Genomic DNA, 22,856 nt, shown 5'->3' with positions numbered 1-22,856 from the left:
AAGGGCAAAAGACAAAGACAGAATATTAAAAGCAGCAAGAGAAAAACAGTTAGTTACCTACAAGGGAGCACCCATATGACTGCCAGCTGATTTCTCAACAGAAACTATGCAGGCCAGAAGGGAGTGGCAAGAAATATTCAAATTGATGAATAGCAAGAACCTATAACCAAGATTACTCTACCCAGCAAAGCTATCATTTAGAATTGAAGGTCAGATAAAGAGCTTCATAGATAAGAAAAAGCTAAAGGAATTCATCACTGCCATACTAGTATTATATGAAATGCTGAAGGGTATTCATTAAGAAGAGGAGGAAGAAGAAAAAGGTAAAGATAAAAATTATGAACAACAAAGTGACAACAAATACATATCTATCAACAAGTGAATCTAAAAATCAAGTGAATAAAAAGTTTGATGAACAGAATAAACTGGTGAATATAATAGAATCAGGGGCATAGAAAGGGAGTGGACTGACAATTCTCAGGGGGAAAGGGGTGTGGGGGTGTGGGAAGAGACTGGACAAAAATCGTACACCTATGGATGAGGACAGTGGGGTAGGAGGTAAGGGCAAAGGGTGGGGTGGGAACCAGTGGAGAGGAGCTATGGGGAGGGGGGGGGAAAGAGGAACAACTGTAATAACCTAAACAATAAAAATTTATTAGAAAAAAATTATAACTCCTGATTTTACCACTGCTTCATTTAGAAATATAACAAAACCACCAATACTGTGCTAATGTTCATGGCATGTTCAAATTTTAAAAAAAAATGAAGTGTGTCCTTCAAAAAATGAAATGATCTTTGTGGTTCTGAGGCCAATATGAATTTTTTATCAAAAGGAATAAAGATTCAGAAATATAAAAAAATACGTATATATGTGAAGTGAGCCTGCAGCTTCTTGCTTCAAATTAACTTTATCAGACTTGCTGTTGCACCTCCTGCCAATACTCCACTGGCTGTTAACACCTACACTTTAAAACTAACTTTTATTTTCATAGCAGTGAAGCCCGTGTTTTTAAGTTCTGTGTCTTAAAACTCTCCAATACTTCTATAATTCAAATCTTAGAAAAAAATCTAGTGACAGCATCCTTTTTCTTTCCCTAGCAAATCTTAACCTATAAGTTCATTATAGAAATGTAAAGCATAAAAATGAGGTAGCCCAGGGCATGAAGTTCCAATCCAGTAATTAATCATGTGTCCATTCAATTATTTAGAAATGAATTACAACTTTAAATTCTACTTTTTGATAAGTTTTACCTTTAGTTCCTACAATTACTTTTTTAAAGATATAAAAATATGGATCTTGGTCTACATTTATCATTATATCCTACTAAATTAAATCAGGAAGTGTTTCTGAAAAATAATATATGAGCACCAGCTAGGGCTTCCAAAGACATGTGTTTATTTAATAGGGAAAGTAAAGTCTGAAAGAGGTAATAAAATCTGCTGAAACCCAGATTTTAGTTACTAAAGTCAAATGCATTTTACAACATCAACATTGATAGATTCTGTGGTGCTACAGATAAACTTGAATTAAAATAGAAGTTGTTTTAAAAGAAGTTAGTTTTTATAGATGCACCACCTCCTTTCATCTGATTGAGAAGCATAAGATACAATTAATGGTATTATTTCAAAATTTAATAGACCATAACAGTGCAGTTACTTCACATGTAAAGTGTGAATGCGAATTCTATATTTTCAAGTTTCTTTCAATTCTTGCACAGTCATGGAAAAATTGTGAATAACATTTATTTTTGACAAATGACAATTGTGTATATATGGTATAAAATGTGATGTTTTGATATAATATACATTGTGAAATGATTAACACAATCAAACTAATTAACATAACCATCATCTCAAATTGTTACTTTTCGCATCTGTTTGTGCAGTAAGGATACTTGAAATGTACTCTTTTAGCAAATTTCAAGTATACATTATTATTAATGATAGTCACCAAGCTATCCATTAAGTCTCTAAAACATACTCCACATGTGAGTGAGATCATAGAATATTTGTCTTTCTGTGTCTGGCTTATGTGTCTTGAGATAATGTCCTTATTTTTTTAAAGACTGAATACATTCTATTTTTTAGGACCACATTTTCTTTATCCATTCATCTGTCAAAAAACACTCAGGTTGTTTCCATTTCTCAGCTATTGTGAATAATGCTGCAATGAACTTGAGAGTCCAGACACATTTTTGAGATACTGACTTCATTACCTTTGGGTATACACCCAGAAGTAGGATTACTGGATCTGATGGTAGATTTACTTTTTTTGTTGTTTTTTAGAAACCTCTACACTGTTTTACATAATGGCTGTACCAGTTTACATCCTAACCAACAGTGAATAATAAGGGTTCTCTTTCTCCACATCCTCTCCCACACTTAACTTTTGACTTTTTGACAACAGCATCTTAACAGGTCTGAAGTAATATCTCCTTGTAGTTTTGATTTGCATTTCTCTCTCTGATCATTCATGATGTTGAGCAACTTTTCATGTACTGCTGGCTGTTAACATAAAAACCCATTGAAACCTGTAAAGAATTTTTGTGAGTTTAGTTTAGCCAAACTGTCGACATATGCCGGGAAGCAGAACCTCAATGAACTGAGATAATGCTCCAGAGAATGGCGGGTTACATTTGTATTTATACACTGCAATCAAAGGAAAGGGACTTAGGTGGGTTACATGAAATCCATTGGTGATAGACTAGAAAGGCGGGAGAAAGCAAAGCAGGGAAACCCCTGGGATTGGATAAAAAATAAAATGATAGACATATACTTAGGTGGGTGCAGGGAAAATTAACCTAACAATGAAGGAATTTGTGGTATCTGTCTTGGAGCCCAGGCACATTAGGTTGTGCCCCAAGGAATCCAGAAAAAGGGAAGTTACAGGTTACCCAGACATTTCAAGGATATGTTATCATAGATGCAAAAAGACAGATAGTCTCAGTTAAGGTAAAGGTTGACCTTGTCAGTGAAGATACCTGCCTAGGATGTAACTACCCACCATAACTGCTTTTAGTTAAAGTTTAATTTCAGACCATCCTTTGTGGTTACTTTAGGTGTCTGAGTTTGCAAGACCACCATGCAGGCCTCCCCTGAGCTTCTCAGGTTAGCATGTGGCCCCTTTCATCCACATGACCATTTGTATGACTTCTTTGAAAAAACGTCTACTCAGATCATCTGCCCATTTTTAATAGCTTTTTGTTGTTGTTGTTGTTGAATTATATGAGTTCCTTATAACCCCTTATCATACATATGGTTTGCAAATATATATTTTCTCCCATTCTGTAAGTTGTTGATGGTTTTCTTTGACATACAAACGATTTTAGTTTGATGTAGTCCCATTTGTTTACTTTTCCTTTTGTTGTCTGTGCCTTTGGTGTCAATTCCAAAAACACCATTGTCAAGACTAAGGTCAAGATCTTCCCATTTTCTACAGGAGTTTTATGGTTCCAGATCTTTCACTAAGACTTTAATCCATTTTAAGTGTGGTGTGTTTTTTTGTGGTGTGTGTGTGTGTGTGTGTGTGTGTGTGTGTGTGTATGCTGTAATATAAAGGTCCAATTACATTCTTTTGTGTGTGGCTATCGAGTTTTCTAACACCATTTATTGAATAGACTATCCTCTCCTCAATGTATATTCTTGGTGTCTTTGTCAAAAATTTAGTTGATCACATGTGCATGGGCGTATTACAAGACTCTATGCTGCCCTAACTGGTTTGGCTCACTGGATAGAGCGTTGGCCTGTGGACTGAAAGGTCCCAGGTTCAATTCCGGTCAAGGGCATGAACCTTGGTTGCGGCACAGCCCCAGTAGGAGGTGTGCAGGAGGCGGCTGATCAATGTTTCTCTCTCATTGATATATCTGACTCTCTGTCCCTCTCTCTTCCTCTCTGTAAAAATCAATAAAATATATTTTAAAAATAAAAATAAAGACTCCATGCTGCTCTATTAGTCTATGTGTCTACTTTAATGCCATTCCAATACAGTTTTGATTACTATAGTTTTGTAATATAGTTTGAAGTCAGAAAGCTTTGTTCTTCTTGCTCATAGCTATTTGGGGTCTTATGTGGTTAAAAATAAATTTTAGGATTGATTTTTTTCTACTTCTGTGAAAAATGCCATTGGGATTATGATAGAGATTATATTGACTCTATAGATTGTTTTGGGTAGATGGACATTTTAACAATATTAATTCTTCTAATTGATGAATACTGGCTATCTATTTGTTTAATATATTCCTAGTTATTTTATTCTTTTTTGTTGGTATTGTAAATCAGATAGTTTTTTAAATGTCTTTTCATATATTTCGTTGTTAATACATAGAAGTGGGATTGATGTGAATCCCATTTGTATCTCTGCATTGATGAATATATACTGAATTAATTTTCTAAGACTATAACCTAAAAATGTTAATTAAATGATCTCTTCAAATAATCTCCTATATCTTCCCCTCTCAAAAAATGAGATAATTATAAATTAATTTTGAAGATTTATAGACTTAGGCAAATGATCTAATAAAAACATTCACTTCATAAAGAAGGAAACTAGACCAGGGTGGGAAAACAACTTGTTTAAAATGACAGGGCATCCAAAGCAAAGCAGATGACAGAACTGGGAGCAACTGCCTCCCTATACCATGCTCTGTCTTTTCAAGTTACTTCTTTTTTTTTTTTTTTATTTTTATCTTTTTATTTTTTACATTTTTATTTTTGTTTTTATTTTTTTATTTTTTTAAATTTCTTTATTGATTAAGGTGTCACATATTTGTCCTCATCCCCCCATTCCCATCCCACACCCCTCCCCACGGATGCTCCCACCCCCCCTGTTGTCCTTAACCATTGGTTAGGCTCGTATGCATGCACACAAGTCCTTTGGTTGATCTCTCCCCCCTACCTCCACCTTCCCCTACCCTCCCTCTGAGGCCTGACAGTCCGATCGATGCCTCCTTGTTTCTGGGTCTGTTCTTGTTCATCAGTCTATGTTGTTCATCATTTCCCCTAGATGAGTGAGATCATGTGTTACTAGAAATATACTTATAAGAACTGAATGTGAGACGAGCAATAATAGTTATGCTGACAGGCAAATGAATCAGTCTGTAGTGAGTTTCTTTCTGGACCAACAGTTCTTTTGAGACCTGATTTCAATGTCCACCTGTTCCTTATGTGTACATGTCGGCACTGACTTTTCAGCTCTGGATGGTGGACAAATGGTGGTAATGCAGGTCTGACTCCCTCTGGTTTGGTCTCGCCCGGACCCAGGGGCACGGCTTCACCCGGACCCAGGTGCGAGCGGCCTCACCTGGTCCCGGGCTCCAGCCTCACCCTGACCCAGGGATGTCTGGCCTCCCCCCGACCCAGGGGCGCGCAGCCTCACCTGGACCCGGGGGCGTGCGGCCTCACCCGGACCCAGGGGCACGCAGCCTCACCCGGACCTGGGGGTGCGCGGCCTCACCTGGTCCCGGGGGCGTGCGGCCTCACCCGGACCCAGGTGCGCGTGGCCTCACCCGGACCCGGGACGTGCGGCCTCACCCGGGCCCAGGATCCAGCCTCACCCGGACCCAGGGGCATGCGGCCTCACCCAGACCCGGGGGCGCGCGGCCTTACCCAGACCCTGGGGCGTGCGGCCTCACCCGGGCCCGGGAACAAGTTACTTCTTTCTTTAAAGCACATAAACTCTACACTATTGGCATTTGGGACTGACTGATTTATTGTAGAAGGTTGCTCTGGGTATTACAGAATGTTTAGCAGTATCCCTAGCCTCTCCTTTCCTGATTGTGGCAATAAAAAATGTATCCAGATATTATCAAATACCCCCTGGGTAGTACAAAATCTCCACAATTGCAGCCACTGCCTTAAAATTAATGAAGCTGAAGTTCTGGAGAAAGCGTTAAGACAGTAATAATAATAATCAAGAAAAAAAATATGGGAATTTGCCTATCCTCTCCATTTGTTTTGTTTTCAATATATATGCTCTTTGAATGCAGAACTATATCTGATTCAGTGTTGTTCCTTCATAGCCCTAGCATATTGACAAGACAGTAAATAAACTGGTTTGATATGGCATTATTTCAAATTTGTCAGAGGGAAATGTGTTGAATATTTAATTAAGTGCACCCCCTTGATTTCCAAAAAGGCATAAAAATTGCCAAAATATTATACTTGCAAGTCATATGGCAATTTCTTACATAAGTTGCAAATTGACAGAGAATTGAAGTGGTGCTGGTTTCTCTTTCATGCACCATTTGAACTGCCCTTAATTTTCACTTGCATCCCACACAGAAGACTTCCTGCCTCTTCTGACAGAAACTTAAAAATTCAGGCTGTGCCTGGGGTGGACAGAAGTCGGCCATGGCAAAAATGGCTGCAAAAGCTCAATGAACACAAATCTATTTTTAGTTTATTATTTTACTTCTAGAAAAGAAATTGGAATCTTGCTTCCTTCAGATGAAACGAAAAAGACAGCCTTAGTAAGTCAACTCTATTTGTGTGTGTGTGTGTGTGCGGGGGGGTTCCTTATATATCTGTATTCTGAATATCCCTAAAGTATGCAAGTGTAAACATTTTAGGTAAAATAACACAATTATTTCAACTTAAAGGGGTTTTGGTAACCATAACACAGAAATCTAAGTAGTTAAATAGCACCTTCCATATAGCAAATGATCATCAATAGAATATTAACTGTTTGAGTGGTTGTAATTTAACAAGATGTTTTACCATTAAAATTATAACAATTTCAAAACTATCTTGTTTTATTTAGGTGTTTTTGATTTTTGTTTTTTGGTACATAGTCCCTTATGAACCTGCTGCACATAACACACTTTGTTGAGGATTATATAATGAAGAAAAGCTAGTAAAGACCAGTCTATACAAAACAGGAAAAGAAAGTAACTATTTTACTGATAATTTCGAATGCTAAAATGCACACATTACATGTGTGAAAAGGACAAATATGGTCAAATATATACCTTGATTCAAATCTAAATAAGAATCTTCCCAGTAATGCGTGAACTATTTCTTGCCTACAACTGGTGGGGGTGTAGGTTGTAGCTGGTGAGGAGGATATTATTCAGCTGTTGGCAGTCAAAGTATGAGAAGATGTTTCTTTTGTCACTTAATATGGCTTCAGCTAAAAGCAACAATGCTGGAATAAAATTATCTTCCTAGCAACAGTGTATAGCAAAGATATTTGTAAAACCACCATATACTCTTATTACTCAATGTTTCTTATAAACTGATGGTAGCTTTAAAATCTAACTGTAAAGCAGTAATTTAATATGGTTAGTGAAGTAAGAAGCTAAAAAACTTCCAGAGCAAGTGGGATGGGGAAACTGAGACAAGATAAATAAGGTCAAACAATTTGACCAATTTATAGCCAGCTAGTGAATCACAAGAACTTATCTTCCTAACCAAGGACCTTGGAGAACAAATGGTTTATACCTCCCCCCCCAGACCAGAAAATAGTTTTAAATCACCATGGTCAGGGAGATAGAGGACAGAGACCCAATTAATACCATTTGTGCCAGCCAAACCCAAGGACAGATGAAGTCAGGAGAACAAGTAACAAAGACCTGATTAGAGCCAGACAGACCCCAAATAAAAATCAAACAATAAAGCCAACCAAAAAATAATACCAAACTCCCCTATATGCTCATTTTAATACATCAACATATTTAAAGCACACCCAAAAAGCTAATGAATATTCTGCTGAAACCCTCCCCTAAGATTCTTGCCCACAAGAAAAAAGAAAAAATAAAAACCCTCAAGACAAAAAAATACCAGCGTGGCCTTGCTCTGGAGCATGCCCATGCCTGTTCTCTGGCACGGACTTTTTACTTTCCTTCTCCTAAGGGTCCCCAGGAGACTTACCACCAGGGGAGCAGAGGGCAGCGACAGCTCCTCTCAGGCTTCCCCCCTAAACCTGTCTCCAAAGCCCCCTTTTTCTCTGACTTCCCAGTGAGCTCACAGCAGCCCCGCCTTGGCTCACTTCTTTCCTATGACATTCCTAGGAGCCACAGCAGAGCACCACTTAGTCTCCCTCCTGTTGCTTCTTCTGCCCTAAGCCCTTCCTCCGTTTCACTGTCCTCAACTTTAATAGACATACGCTCAAAATCACCAACACTCATGCTATGAAATCTTTTCCACACAAAGTCAAAAACCCACACAATACAGGCCTGCCCGAGGCAGAGCCAGACTGGTCCTGGTCCAGTGACAATTAGGACTGGGCACATAAGTATGCCCGAGGCAATTCAATTTTAATGGTATCATTTATTCACTGTGGAGCTAATTAACATACCAGTCCAAGAGTTATTAGATGCCAGATTGTCACAGTGTCTACTTTCTTCTCAAACCCAGTCTATATCTTTTGTAGAGGAAAGATCCGTACTTGACAAAGGAAAAGGGAAAAAGGTTATAGTGTTATAGCAGGGATAGGAAGAAAGTGAGATTGGTTTACCCATGAATGTACTTTTGCTTATGCATGGCTAATGCATAAAATGTAATTTGCTTTAAAAATCCTCTGTCAAAATTCTACTCCTTCTTTATAATCCAGCTGAGCCCACTGCTCCAAGGAGACTTCTTTAATCTGCCCTCTGGAACAAAGAATGCAAATGATTAACTTTTTATCTCCTCAGAACTTCTTATACCTGTGTGGATCTTTCTTATGGCACTGAGCATGTTTTGGCTCATATTATAATTATCTGTATCCAGAGCTTATCACCATTACTGGTTTTTAAGCTCTTCAGATAACATTGATGATGTTATCTATCTTTAATTATTGTTTATTTAATAATCTTTTTTATTCTGCCTAGCCCATAGACAATGACTTTCCTAGAAGTCTGGAAAGATGATGATCCCGGAGAGATCTGTTCTTGGACTCATTCATGGAACTAAAGGTTAATTACAATTGTTCAATACTTCAATAGAGGAAGACCTTTTTCAACAGGTGAGAATTCCAAGAACCATAATATTAGTATTACCATAGTTAGAGAGCTATTTGTAATAGTTTCCTAGGCCGCCATACAAAATAAACTGGGGAGCTTAAACAGCAGAGATTTATTTTATCACAGTTATAAAGGCTAGAAATCCAAGATCAATGTGGTGGAAGGTATGGTTTCTTTTCTTTTTTTCTTAAATATGGAACACTTCACAAATTTGCCTGTCATCGTTGTGCAGGGGCCATGCTAATCTTCTCTGTGTCGTTCCAATTTTAGTATGTGAGCTGCCGAAGCGAGCACAGGTTTGGTTTCTTCAGAAGCCTCTCTCCTGGCTACCTTCTGATTGTGTCTTCACATGGCTGTCCCTCAGTCTAAGCAATCTGTGTCCTAATCCCTCACATTGAGTACATGGGTCATTTGAACTAGGGCCATTCTAATGACCCCTTTTAACTTAATTACCTTTTCACAGACTGTATCTCCTAATACAGTCACATTCAAGGGTACTGGATGATAGAACTTCAACATATGGGGGTGGGGGGGACAATTAACCCCATGAAACTACTATTTGAATATCTAACTTTCTAACTATACTGTTATCTTAATATTTCCCCATGATAAACTCTCAGAATTAATACAAATATACTTATTTTTTGCTTGTTTCCTAGTGTATTTATTTACCATGTTGGTTTAGGTTTTCTAAATAGGTTAAGTGCTAATTTTAAAATAAGAAATGGTATTTTCTGAGGAATGATAATAATTCTAGTTCTCCACAAATTTTTTCAAGAATGAGATTCTGAAAGCATTTCATAAACACTATTTATCCAAATGACTTTCAAAAATTCCTGCATTATATTTTTCTGTTTTTAGATCTAATATTAAATGTATCCAGATATAAAATATAAATCCCAGAATATGAATACACACATTTTCAAAATTCTTCTGTTATTCTTATTAATTCTGGTTAAAAAATATCCCTTTTCTGTTAGGAATAAAACCTGGTTTATATCCAAGGCCTTAAACAGAAATGTGTGCTTATAATTTAGGTATCTGAATCCTCAGTTGAGAAATCAATTTTTAAACACAAGAGATTTGGCTACCATTGGCATTTCTTACATTCTGTGCTTTAACATTTTCACAAGTATGGAACAACAAAAGAATAGTTGTGTTTTGCCCAGGAGCAATTATTTTAAGGATAGAAAGGAAAATCAATATGAGACAGCAAACTTGTCCAAGTAGCATTTAAGAAATAGAAAATAGCTAGTTACTTTGAAATGCTCCAGCTAGATATTGAACCCTAGTTTGTGCTTTTTCAACTTGGGAGCTACTAAAACTTCATTATGAATATAAAACAAAAACAAAAATAGGAAACAGCTCAAACTCTAAACACCAAACACATGACAAAGAAAGCTTTTTATTACATAAATCAGTTGTTTACCTTTTTTTCCCCAGATAACACTTCCACCTCTTTGGAAAGAATGACAATTAGTAATTTGCCTTTATCTGATAATATTTTTAACATCAAAGAGATTATGAAAGAATTGCTTATTATCTCCCTACAAATGGATGTATCTTTATATGCACAGGTATGACATTTGTTAACATAAAATGTCGTCAATGGGAGAGTGGGTAGGGGCTGGACAGAGAAGGGTAAAGAGTGGGGGGAAGGAATGGGAGACATCTGTAATATTATTAACAATAAAAATATACATATTTTAAAATGTATATGATTAAATTTTCTAAAAAGCATTACATGCAGCTTCTACCTTAAGCCCAATATAATATATTAGAAACTAAGATATTAAAATTAGTTTCTTCATATATTTTATTGTTCATTAAATACTGGCTAAATTTGACGATGTTGCAACTATTTCTTACATTATCATAGTCAATTTGACTTGTATATTGAGTGCAAAATCCATTTCTCTTGGTTTTCATATTAATGACAGAGAGGCCACCATAAACATCCACAATATATATAAGTGATCGCAATCAGCACCTTTTGTCACAAGTACTAGCAATTCCCACTTAATGAGAGTTTACTATTTTTTAGGTACTATATTAAATGCTTAAACATGAATAGATAAACTGTGGTACATCCATATAATGTAATATTATTCAATGTTAAAGAGAAATGAGTTATTAAGACATGAAAAGACATGGAGGAACCTTACATGCATATTACTCAGTGAAAGATGTCAATGTGAAAAGACTACAGTGTATAATTTCAACTATATGACATTCTGAAAAAGGCAAAACTACGGATACAGTAAGATTAGTGATTGCTTGGGTTTAGAAAGTGTGTGTGGGGGGATGAATAATTGCATCACAGAGGTTTTTTAGGGCATTGAAAAATCTCTGTATAATACCATAATAATAAATATACATCATTTTATTTTTGTCCAAAACTATAGAATGCACAACACGATTACTGAACTGCAATACAAACTATGAACTTTCAGTAATTATAATGTCAATGTAGATTCAACTGGAACAAATGAACGACTCTGGTGGGCTATGTTGATAATGGGGGAGGTTATTCATGTGTGAGGCAGGGGTACATGGAAAATTTCTGTACCTTCTCATTAAACGGCCCTATAAAAAGAAAGGAAAAGAAAAGAAAAAAACACATGTTCTAAAGTTAGAAACATTTGGAATCCAAAAGGATCTCCACTAGTTTTTAGCAATTTGAGTCAGGTAGTATCTTCTCTAAGACTACAATTGCATCTGTAAAAAGGAAACATTCATAGTCTGACTTAACAGGAAAATACAGTTAATTAATTTTCATGCCACATGTTTAGCACAATTTCTCTAATGCTTTTATTCCAAGCTCGTATTTGTAAACACGAAAATCTCACAGGAATCAAAAAATCACCATGACCACAAACTAAAGTATGATTATTTCACTGCTTTCACACCTGCTGTGCGTCCCATATCCCTATCTTGTCAGTGTTACACAGTCCTTAGCTATAAATAAGAATGATCTTGACTTCTCCTTCTCAACCTTACTGCACATAGATCCTACCATGCAATTAGGTTTATAATCCAACACTGTCCTTTTACTTTTCTGTGCTGATCATCTCTCATCTAGTCAAGGACATCATCCCCCATAATGAAGACTCTAGCTTCAGTTTAATGTTCATGCTTCTTATTAATTCTCTACACTGCTGCTGGAATGATTTTTTCAAGGCAAATAATGTCCCACTTATAATTTTTAAGTTGGGTTCACATTGTCATCCAGAGAAGCTTCCGATGGCATTTTCCACAGTAACATGCAGCTGGCCTTTTATAGTCTGGTCTTCCTACCTCTTTGGCCTCTTCTGCTAACATCACAAGTTTATATCACTATTCAGACATTTTAGCTTAAAGTTTTCTGTAGATTTTCTACTCTTTCATGCCATTTACTCTTACTGAGGCACATTTCATGTACTTTTTTCATCTGGTTACTTTTTCTTATCCTTTGAGAGCCACATTTAGCTTCACTAAATTAGTTCCCTTCTCAGTCTACTCTGACAAATAATATGCCTTGCCATATCTTTCCCACCTCTGTAAACCATTGCACTACCACAAAGGTTTGTTTTCCTGTCTTGCAGACTTGATACAAGCAACTTGACATCAAGGGTTATACTGAGTTCAAACCAACATAATAACAACTAGAAAGTCATTAGAATATAAAATATGCTTCCTTAATATTTGTGAATATTGAAAGAAAAAAATAAAGGAATAGATGGTGAAAACATGGAAAGAACTATGATGGTAAGGAGTGATAGAAGGAGGGAGGAATAGAGACAAATTAGAGCAGATATTATTTTGGAAAGATCACTTAAACAAATAGAATGTAAAACATTTAGTGAGTTTCACAGAAAACAAGGAATTGAGCTACGTTTTAGAGTTATCTGACTATGTATAAAATAATCTGGGAATTCACTCTAAAACCACTCAATCATTTTGAATTTCCAATAATACTGTTCTTTTCAATATAGATAAGTATTCCCTAACTGCAATCTATAATAATAAAAGCATAATATGCAAATCAACCGAACGACCGAACAGCGGAACGACCGTCCAGACAACCTTCCAGATGACCACGCTGTGACACCCACTGGCGCCAGGCCAGCCAAGGTGGGTGCGATATAATTGGTCGGGGGCCTGGCCATCGCCCCATGATTTCCCTACAGAGAGAGGCCAAGGCCACAGGCCGGCCGGCTATCGATCATTAGGGGGGTGCTCCACGATCGCCCGAAGAGGGCCAGGACACCAACTGGCGGATTGTGGCTGGTTGATTCTCTTTGGGGTGATCTATCACAGGGCTCCCGGACTGTGAGAGAGCACAGGCTGGGCTGAGGGACCACTTCCTGCCACCTGCCAAGTGTACGAATTTCATGCACCGGCCTCTAGTTATATTATAATATTTTATTTAATTGATTCTAAGATGACATCTATTTTAAGATTATAATATATTATGTAACCCTGAAAAAGAAAAATTATCAAACAAACTCTAACAAAATTATGAGGGACATCTTCACTTCAGAAATGTTAATTAACCTTTTGCACTCGCTTGCTTTTTTCTCGATTCCTTTATTCTAATGCTAATCGTGTTGAGTCACACTCGACATCCGAGTGCAAAAGGTTAAAGGTGAAAAAAAAAAACCACTGTGGAATCTATGAAATATAAGCCATAAAGTGACATAATTTTTATGGACTGTTCATTATGTACCGCAAAAGGAAAGAGAACAATTTAAAATTGCCTGATAACCTTGGGATCTGCAAATACCAATTAGAGAACCACGGAATAATTTTAATTATGGCTCTAAAATTTCAGTATTTACTGCCAAGAGAGAAACATGATATTTTACATGACTCAGAGGGTCTATAAAATATTCTGAGTTCAAGTAAAACAAATTATTCTAGCTACAAAGACAAAAGAAAAAAATTTATCATAGGTAATAGTTAATTCTTTGGAGCTCTCCTATGCAAAAGGGACTGCCTTACAACCAATCCCATGAAATGCTCTTATGCAATACACAGTGCAACTTAATATTTCAAAGCCAACCAAGCTCTAGAGATAATACTCCCCCCCATGTTTTCTCTTTCAAAGACTGGCATAATATATGCCCAAATGTAATTAACTAGAGGCCAAGTGCATACATTTGTGCTCAAGTGGGGTCCGACAGGCCCATGCCTAAAGGGGCTGATCAGGCCAGGCTGGCCAAGGGGGAGGGGCTGCAGGCAGTTGGCCAGCCAGTACCGCCCCCTGGTAGAACTCCTGGTCGAACTCCTGGTTGAATGGACAATTTGCATATTAGCCTTTTATTATATGTTTTCACAGGTTCTTTTCTTCAATATTATAATGTTATAATATTGATTAGCAAATTAGACAGACATTATTTTAAAACAAACTAAAATTAAAAAAAGATATTAGTTCTATGGTGGGATTCAAGGAATAATGCAAGCATTAAGCCAGATACAGAGGGATCGAGTGGCTGAACAAAAATTCTCTCATGTGACTAAAACACAACATGCAGATAAAATTTGCACAGTAGCTCATCAGCAATTGGCTCAAAACTGAGTACAACTTTAATACAAATAATTGCAAGGCAAGTGTGCACTAAAATAGAAGCTGTGCATGGAACCGTGATGGAGCCAGTTGGAGTCATTTATGTCCCGGGAACTAATTGGGAGGCTGGAGGCTATGAAGTTTGTCTTAAACATGTTCCACCCAGCATGTTTCTCCATGAACTTTTAAACTTTTCACCCATGCCTGAACTTTAATCCCCTCCTCACCATGACAACTGGATTTCTTACTTTGAAAGGAACCAACCCATTTTGCCAATCAACATCTTTCATTTGCATATTGGGCTCAACCAACCCTTATTAATTTAGCCAGAATCCCTCATTTACATAAAGAAGACTGGACTGAGGACAGTGCATGCAGCCCTCATTTTACTAGCCCTGCTTTTCTCTGTACTCTCCAGAGCACAATTAGGTTGCTACCTGACTATGTGCCCTGGATTCCAATCCCCTCTTTGCTCAAATAGATGCCTTTTTAAAGCATTGTCAATGATAAGTAATTACCTGCTCAGGAATTTAATTTTGTTGAATCAGTTGACCAACTTCCCAGGTATGTATACCTTAGTTCAAATTAAACTTAAATGTTCTAACTATAGCACAGTAAAGTAAGTATAAATTTGCAAATCTAAAAATTCTTAATTTTTTTATCTCCACTTCCATAGTTTATTTTTAAAATGCAGTATCTTGCATATTTTTATTTGCTCAAAGAACTAAATCAGAACCATCCTAGTTGTAAATTCAACCCTCCCACACCTTAAAATCTCCTAACGGGCTTAGGTATTTATTGCACTGCCATCCTGACTGCATAAATAGGAAAGACCATGTTTTTTATAATAAAAACCTTGATTTGTTTTTACACGATTTCACACCCGCCCCCGCCCCCCCGCATCACAAATAATCCTAAAACATTCAAACCCTAGAGGGCCACATAGATTGTGGAATAAAATGGGACATCTTCCTACCCACTGGCCAATAAGGAAATGTGGAGAAGAAAGTGCCTAGAGAATTTTAGAATGAGATCTGTAATGACCTGCGACATTCTGTCACAATTACTTATTGATTTTATTTGAAGAGACTCACTACGGGCTTTATGGAAAAAATAAATTTAAAATGATGACCTTTTATTTATTTATTTATTTTTGGGTGGTGGGGAGGCGATGGATGATGGGAGCCTTCTGAAGAATCTTACTTGACCTAAAAGCATCAACATAAAATTACTTAGTCTATCATCCTCAATATTACATGTCCATTATGCACCTGGACCTTTTAGGATTGTCTCCATCAGTTAGACACTACTTGAGTCTATTTTTAAAGGGCAGCATTTGCAAAGTTGGCAAAGTAAATTACTTGCTGAAATAAAAAAGGCTGTCAGTAGGTATAAATGCTTTTGCAAACTTGTGAATTTTCTAGAAAACAGGACAATATTATTGAATATAAAATAAATGTGTGGGGTTCAAGTACTCTGTATTTTTTACTCCTAGTTTTGACTTTACACAATAAGAAAAAATTATTGGGTTAAGACAGGAAGATAATTCAAAGTAAATAAAATACTTCTTTCACATTTAAATTCAGTCCAATTATTCAAATGCTGCTATTCTTTTAGAAATCCAGTCACCTAAGGCTTCAAGTCATGTGTGAGAAGACATTTAGCTTCTCTCTTGGCTAGGTGCCACGATTTGTGTGGGTGCACACACTTTAATACAATAGTGTATAAGCAACTTATATTTGTTTTCTTGATCCAGGTAATTTCGCAGTACTTTTCAAAGTATGGGGCCTCTGAATCAGAATTACTTACCATGTTTATTAAAAATATAGGTTTCTAGGCCTTACACTACAGATTGAATCTCAGAATCACTTTTGGAGTAAGTACTAGATATAATTATATTAACCTTGCAATTCCACAGTCTTCCCCTGAGATCTTTATAAACAATAAAATCTGAGAGCCACTGCATTAAAACAAATAGTATGTATACTCCCAGAAAAGCTTACTATATATTTCACCATGAAGAAAGGATGTTATTTCTATACCAAAGGACAGAAAATGAACTCAAACTTTTCAATATTTAGGATTTAAATTAAGTCATATTAAAAAATTTTTAGAAAAAAAATGTATTTTACATATAGTTGTCCTCAATCAAATATCAAGTAATTCAAATAGTCAATAATCACTTATATAGAAGGAGAATAAAAATGCACATATCCTGATGTAGTGGCTCATTGGTCAGAAATAACCATCAAGTCACTATCACTGAGATTTAACCAGTGAGAACGTTGAGTGCAGATTCTGAGGTTATTTTCAATAGCCTAAAAGATTATTTTAACCTCCAAAATGCACAAATCCAAGCTAACTGGAGGTGTAGACTCTAGAACTATAGAGATTAACATTGGAAGAAAGGTCAGGGGGTCATTAGTCCAGTCACCTCATTTTAAAAAGTTGAAATCATACATGACAACATAAGGATAAGCAAGAAGTCAAAATTCTTTAAATATGTTTTTATTAATTCTTAGAGAGAAAAAGGGAGAGGGATAGAGAGATAGAAACATCAATGAGAGAGAAACATCATCCATCTGCTGCCTCCTACATGTCCCCTACCTGGGGATCAGGCCAGCAACCAAGGCATCCAGGCATGTGCCCCCACGAGGAATCAAACTGGTGACAGTTGAGCCACACCAGCCAGGGAAAGTCAGAATTCTTGATGTTGAATCTATTCCTCTTTACTATCTAAACCACACAACCTCCTTACTGTATTGTCTTATAAGTTTCTTAAATAATAAGATTTCTCTTTTAACAGCTTTTAATTGCTTGTTTGGACTACTACACATAATCTTTTTATATTCATCTAACATGCATTCCAAATTGTGTACCCCATAAATTGAATATAGTGCAGAAATGTTAGGTACCTCAACACCTCCCCAATGTTTGTACCATGAAGCCATATAATTATTTTTTTAACATCACCCGAGGATATTTTTTCCATTCATTTTTTTAGAAAGAGTGAAGGGGAGGGAGGAGGGAGGGAGGGGGAGAGAGAGAGAGAGAGAGAGAGAGAGAGAGAGCAAAAGAGAGAGAGAGACAGAGAGAGAAACATCCACTTGAGAGAGACATATTGATTGGTTGCCTCCCACACACTCCAACAGGGGCTAGGGATCAAACCTGCAACCAAGGCATGTGCCCTTGACCCGGAAAAGAACCCAAGAGCCTTTGGCCAATGCACTAACTGCTAAGCCAAACCAGCCAGGTTAATTAATTTTAAGGCTTTTATTATTTAACTAGAGGCCCAGTGCATGGTGGGGGAGAGGGGACACCGGAGGTTGGCTGGCTAGGGATGGGGCTGCAGGACCTTGGCCGGCCGGCACCGCCCCCAATGGGCTGGTTGTCTGCTGCAGTGGGCGTCAAAACGAACATAGCATTTTGTTCATTCCGGCATTCCAGTTGCTGGCTATATATATATATATATATATATATATATATATATCTTTTTAAATGCTCATTATTTAATCATAAGGTGTATTTTTTTTTTCCCTCAGGATCCCATACCTACATAACTATCAATCAACATACTCCACTTTAAAGACAAAATTAGATTTGGAACTTACTAAGGACTATAATGGGAAGGAAATCCAAATTTTATAATTTGCATATTTTATTATTTCTCATAATTAATCTCAAGGCATGACATATAAACTTCAAGAAGTGAAGACTTGGAGTGTTTTATATCCACTTTTGAAATTTCTTTTTATGATGGAAAGAATAAAGATAGTGTTACTCCAAATCTTTTGGATTCAATACAATTAACTAATTTGATTTTATAATAATATGAGAGACCAGAAAACTAGATCCTGAATTTTTTGCCATTTCCAGTAAGACAGAACAAAATGAACTAGTCTCTTGGAGGAATAGAAAGAAGATAGCTTGGGGCTTGTGAAGCTTAACTGGAGAAGTTTGCTTTGAAGAAGAGAAGACAAGTGGGACCTGGTATCAGTCTTCATACATATTTAAGGCTCAGGCCTATTTCATATGGCTATAGAACTTAGAATTGTGGGTAGAAGTCATAAGAATATAGACTTCAGTTCATTTTTCGGAAGAATATTCTCACATTCAGAGTAGTTTGAAATCAGAACAGTCTGCCTCATGTTCTACTGAAGACATAGGCATTTAATATGGAGTTGTTTGTTTTTAGTGTCAGTTGCTAAAAGTAACCTCCAAGGAAACTGCAAGCTCTACATTGAAAACTCAAAGTGCAGCATATTTTGAACCACTGTCATGGTACTTAGGTACAATTTCTCAAACAGAATTTAATCCTTTTGGAAGATAAAAACCATAAAAGAATCTGAGGCACTTCTCTTACGGACAGTCTTACATCAGTACAGCATTCAACTACAGAACAAAACTAAAACTCTCTTATATGCTGTGCAGTTTACAATTATCAAGGGCAAGTGTGAATTTCATCAAATATATCAATATGGATCAATTATATTTACATGTGCTAATTTTATCAAACAAGTATGTTTCCTGTACTATTCTAAGAACATTACATGAATTCATTCAAATCCTCACAACTACTCTGCTACCATTTCCTCTTTTACAAGCAAAGAAATTGAGAGATAGGGGAGGGGAGTTATGTTCTACGACCAAATTCGTAACATCAGCAAGTGATGAAGTTAAATTTGAACCTTGGCAATCTGACTCTACATCTTGCCCTCTTAGTTAAGTGTGCAATGTCATATCCATGTAGGCAGCTAGGGCCTCCCAGTTATTTATTAATGGAATTCATGACATGTCAGCTTTTATGAATGAAGTATTATCAGACATGAGCAATGGAAATACTAATTTGAGCAAAATTACTATTCCTTACTTAAGAAATGGCTGTTTCCCCTCTGTCTTTAATAGGAATGCAAACTATAAATGACCTCAGATTAAAAAAACACACTAAAAATTATTTTTATTTTGTTACTAGCACAGTTATCAAGTTTTATAAGCTACAACATCTTAAAAATAGAGAAAACATGTGTGACATACTATATGACATATACACACATATATAGTAGCATATATAGTATTGGACATGAATATTCTTTAAAAATAAAAGAGGATCAACCAATAAATGAGTGTTTTGGTTAAGATGCAATAATCACTATGAAATTCCTGGCTAGGACTGCAAAAATAAAAATCATGAAAAACTTTCATCCTATATAATAAAAGGCTAATATGCAAATTGACCGAACGGCAGAATGACCGGTCGCTATGAGGCACACTGACCACCAGGGGGCAGATGCTTGATGCAGGAGCTGCCCCCTGGTGGTCAGTGTGCTCCCACAGGGGGAGCACCACTCAGCCAGAAGCCGGGCTCACAGCTGGTGAGCGTAGCGGCAGCAGGAGCCTCTCCAACCTCCGCAGCAGCGCTAAGGATGTCTGACTGACGGCTTAGGCCCGCTCCATGTTACTGCCATCAGTCGGACATCCCCTGAGGGCTCCCGGACTGTGAGAGGGTGCAGGCCAGGCTGAGGGACACCTCCCAAGTGCACGAATTTCTAGTATAAACAAAAGTAACTATCAATTGATTTCTTAATAAAAAAATGAGAGTAGGCCTAAAATACAGTCATGACAGACATATAACTAACAAATCTACTGTGCATTATTGATAAGCAATTTGCCAGAAGAGATGGATCTGAGGTAAGTGCTGAATTGCAGATTCATTCAGCCTGGTGGGTAAAAAGTGAGGCCCTATGCCAGCTGAAAGGAGTAACAAGATGGAACTCTCGAAGAGGTCAAAGAGAGGTCAACGTAGGGGAAGCAATCAGTTTCCCCAGTTAAACAGAAAGCAAAGGCAGCAGAATAGTGAAAGATTCAGAAAGCCGTGTCATGACATAAAATGGATAAAGGAATATTTGTCATTCAGGAGTGTGCTAAGTGTGAACTAGCATGTGAGAGGTTAAAATGATAGTAGCATTATTCTCTTGGTCATTGGGATAATCTGAAAAGAAACAAAAGCTATTTAAATATTTCCATGGATTATAAGGAGTTATAATTTATATTTATTTTCTGTGGCTTAAATCATATTTACTATGGTAAGAAGAGTTGTGTAGATATTACACACGTCTGAATAAATAGCCCTGGTAAAGTTATTTTTTAACTTGTACAACCCAGTGTTTATATACTGCAAAGACAGCAGGTAACAAATGTCACCTTAGAAATCCAAACCCAAATGTGATAGTTTAATAGCCTTCATTGGTAAAATGGTCAGATCAACCCCCCTTTTAACAACCCCCTAACACACACACACACACACACACACACACACACACACACACACACACACACACACACACACAATCTATAGCCCTATCCATGAAGCATCCCATATGCTCCCAGGGATAAAATCAGGATGCTGCTCCTTCCTGCTGAGCTCTGGCTGGTGCTGAGGCTGCTGTTTGTGACTGTGCTCTCATTAATTGCCAGTGGCTCTGCCAGAAATGCCACCTGACCTGCTGCTCATTATTGCTCGCTCTGCTGCAGCTTCCACAGATAAGGGCTTGAAACCTGCCCAGACTGCTGCTCACAGCGCTGCCCCTTCCCTAAGTGTGATGACATTACCACTCTGCCCTCTGCCACACATTGTCTTCTCTGATATCAAGAGAACACACCCAGTCCTCCAAGTACAACTCTCTCAGAGGGCACCTTTGGAGCAAGACACAAAGAATCACATGATTTTTCCAATTTTACTTGAGAAACTGTTTCTCCTAGGTGCATAAAAGTCACCAATGGCAGGAGGTGGGTACTGGCTGGCTCTGGACAAGTTCAAGATGCAGTGAACTGAACCGCTATTCACTTGTCCCTTTAGTCATGGTTGCTGAGTCCAACTTCACAATGATGATAATTTTATAAATTTTTTTTTCTTATGAGCAGCACAGTACATCCTGATAACATGATTTGTTAACTGCTGTCAACCACAGACTGCAATGAACAGTTTATTAGACACACCAGAATATGGCTAATATTCAACACATTTAGTAAAATGAAAGTAGATGTGTAGGTGGCATATTAGTTTATATTGATACGTAAAAAAATTTACCAGAAATGTAGTGATTTAAAACAACACTAATTTATCATCTCATAACTCCTGAGGTCAGAAGTTCAGGAGTGACATAACTGGGTTCCCTTCTCAGAGTCCCACACATTGGAAATCAGGTTGTTAGCTGGGCTGCACTCTCATGTAGAGCTTGGGGTCCTCTTCCAAGCTCATTCAGGTTGTTGGCAGAATTCAGTTCCTTGTGCTTAGAGAACTGAGGTAACTCAGCTACTAGGAGTCTCCAGCCATTACTTGCTATGTGGCCCTCTCCAAAACATGGGGGTTTGTCTTATGAAGGCCAATTTGTAAATAACATTTGCTCCTGTTTCTTGCTTTTTAAAAAAGCTTAACTTATTAGGTCATTTTGATTAACTCAAGGTCAACAAGTCAACTGATCAAGAAATGTATTACATCTGCAAAATACCTTTTGCCATTCAGCATAGTATAAGGGAGTGATAATCTTATTCACAAGTCCAGCTCGCACTCAAGGGGAAAGGACTGTACAAGGCATGTGCATCAGGGGCAGGAATATTAGGGACAATCCTAAAATTATTCTTACCACAGGTGGACTGGTATTCAAATTACACATGCTAACCTCACATGCAACTTTCAGTTCCTTTTCTAGAACAGGTACATTTATCTCCTTATTGAAAATAACACCCTTCCAGCCTCCGCAGTGAGGCTGTGAACTGTATACCCTACATGCGCCATCAACTAGACAAAGTCACAAACCATTAGCTTTAAAGCTCAGAATAACCCCGAGTCAACTCAGGACTCACTTTCTAATCATTTGGGTTGACTCTGGCTTGTAGGGTAGTACTTGGAATACATACAAAATGACTTAATCCAATCCTACTCCTGAGAACCTGAAGTTATTCTGGCAACAAGGTCATTTGTTTAAAATATTTTGGAATTTTTAATTTGACAGTTGTTGACAAAGAGCCAACAGGCATAGCTTTACGGTTAGCAAGGGCTCTAAGAAGTATGTCTTTGGATATGTTAAATGCAAATTTGGTTTCATGTAGTTCATGACAGGTCCTTTTGGAAGACTATGAATAAAACTCTTATAAAATAAAAAGGATTGTATTTGTAATTGGATCTGATTTCAAAGTTCTCATGTAATTGCAGCCATTATAGAATTATGGGAATTAATGCTCCTACTAAAAATTAATATTTGCCTTCATCAATAGGCTATGTCATGTGTAAAATAAAAATATTGTTAAACATAGCAGTCAATGTCTCTCTAGATAAAAGGCAAATTACATCTAAATCCTATATTAAAGGG

The 22,856-nt window shown here is 37.2% G+C and overlaps 1 protein-coding gene and 1 non-coding gene across 2 annotated transcripts in view; both read right to left on the bottom strand.

Annotated features, from left to right (window-relative positions):
• PCLO (piccolo presynaptic cytomatrix protein) overlaps positions 1 to 22,856 on the bottom strand; it is a 289,574-nt gene that overhangs the window by 199,443 nt on the left and 67,275 nt on the right. The window lies entirely within an intron of this gene.
• Positions 9,127 to 9,233, bottom strand: LOC114235020 (U6 spliceosomal RNA). Its single transcript, XR_003621201.2, has one exon. It is a non-coding gene; the product is annotated as a U6 spliceosomal RNA (small nuclear RNA).

The sequence above is a fragment of the Eptesicus fuscus genome, chromosome 14 (assembly GCF_027574615.1).
Source record: "Eptesicus fuscus isolate TK198812 chromosome 14, DD_ASM_mEF_20220401, whole genome shotgun sequence".
In the NCBI taxonomy this organism is placed as follows: domain Eukaryota; kingdom Metazoa; phylum Chordata; class Mammalia; order Chiroptera; family Vespertilionidae; genus Eptesicus; species Eptesicus fuscus.
Note: the sequence above shows the minus strand (reverse complement) of the source record. Positions and strands in the feature narration are given on the sequence as shown.